Genomic DNA, 1,811 nt, shown 5'->3' on the forward strand with positions numbered 1-1,811 from the left:
CAACAAAATGAAGAATATTTAGACACTGGTCTTTGAAAGGCAAAACATGTCTGATTTTGCAGGAGCAGAAGATTGTAAGAGAACAGAACGTCTGAACAGAGAAACATTATATCCTCTATTGTGATACAACAGGATCTGACAATATAACTGTGCAACATTAGTATCATGAGTTCACATCATCATATTTACAGAAATGTACACTGTAGAGAGGGAAACAGGAAGTCACTTGTCATGCAGCGTCATGCTTCTTTTATATATCCATGCATAAAGAGAAAACATGTAAATATTAGAGAGGCTAGTTTGAGATTACCAATATAGCATTTGCAGATCTGTAAAGTGTATTGACATTAAAGGTCCAGTGTGTAGGATTAAAGGGGATGTATTGGCAGAAATTAAATGTAACAACAGTTTGTTTTCTTTAGTGTATAATCACCCGAAAATAAGAATCATTGTCGTTTTGTTACCTTAGCATGAGCCGTTTATATCTATATATGGAGCCGGTCCTCGTCTACGGAGACCACCGTGTTTTTTATCGGTTTAAATCACAGAGTTTGTTTGTTATTGAAGAGGGAAAGACCTCTGCGGAGAAGTCAGCTCCAAGTAAATACTTCCTAGCGATGCTGAAAATTTGTAATCGGAAGAAGTTTCAATTAGTTGCAATCTGCAGTCCTCACCACTAGATGCCACTAAAACCCCCTAAATCTTAAGGCCCTGACGCACCAAGCTGATGGTCGACTGTCAGTCACAGTTGGGCTGTTGAAGAGCGTCTCTCGAGATCGAGATTTGTCAAAATCTACTTGTTACATTCAGTAAGATTATTTTTATTTTTCTCTTATCCATTGAGCTCTTTAATAGTAACATTTCATGATACGCAAATTTTTTGGTCACGACACAGCAATGGCCTTCATCTTTCAGGTTTGGTGAATCTGGGCTTTTACACACTGGACCTTTTAAAGAAGGGCCAAACTCAGTGTGTTGTAGGTACAGGGGTTATGATGAGAGGGGCGGAGTTTGTTCCATCCATATAGAGTCCAGGGAAGAAGTATGGATACAGTGTCTCTGTAAAGTGGCAGCCAGTGAAAGAATAGATATGAGATTTAGAATTCACATCATAGAAAGAAACCTTTCCCTTATCATAGTCCACAAAGATGCCCACCTTCTCAAGCTTTTCTTTCAGTGAGAGTTCAACACGTGGTGTTGTATAAGCTCTATATGAACCTTCTTTAAGCCCAAAGGTCCAGAAACCATTTTCAACTAACAGAGTCATGTTTTTCTTTCTCTCAACAGACTTTCTGACCACTCCAAGATACCAGTGAGTCTTTCCTGTCACTTGCACTTCATAGTAAAACTTCCCTGATGTGAACCCCTCCTTTGCCAAAACCTCTGCACACTCTTCAAATCTCTTTGGACTGTAGGGAAGTTTCTGTTTTGTGCCTGCATCTGTCACTTGTTTTCCATCCTGGCTGATAACAAGCGAGCAATATACTGTGTCAGGGTCAAATGTTCTCTCATTCTGTTCATTTTGATCTCAGGATCCTCCTCCATTATTTCATCAACACTTTGTTTCAGCAGACTCACAGCCCCTCTCACTGCCTCCAAAGACAGATGGCTGTGAACACTGACGTTGGTCCAGTCCTTGTTTGAAGGAGAGCACAGGGTTGAGAAGCTCTGGAGAAAATGATGGTGATCCTCAGACTGTGACAGCTGCTCCAGCTGGCTGCTTCTGCTCTGGAGCTCAGCGACTTCCATCCTCAGTTCTGTGAGGAAACCTTCCGCCTTTTGCTTTGTTGCTCTGTACCTCTCCTCAATCA

At 41.1% G+C, this 1,811-nt stretch overlaps 1 pseudogene; it reads right to left on the bottom strand.

Annotated features, from left to right (window-relative positions):
* Window positions 1-6: 6 nt before the first annotated feature.
* Window positions 7-1,809, bottom strand: LOC126385263 (E3 ubiquitin-protein ligase TRIM39-like; annotated as a pseudogene).
* Between the last annotated feature and the right edge of the window lie 2 nt (window positions 1,810-1,811).

This window comes from Epinephelus moara, chromosome 23 (genome assembly GCF_006386435.1).
Source record: "Epinephelus moara isolate mb chromosome 23, YSFRI_EMoa_1.0, whole genome shotgun sequence".
Taxonomy (NCBI): Eukaryota; Metazoa; Chordata; class Actinopteri; order Perciformes; family Serranidae; genus Epinephelus; species Epinephelus moara.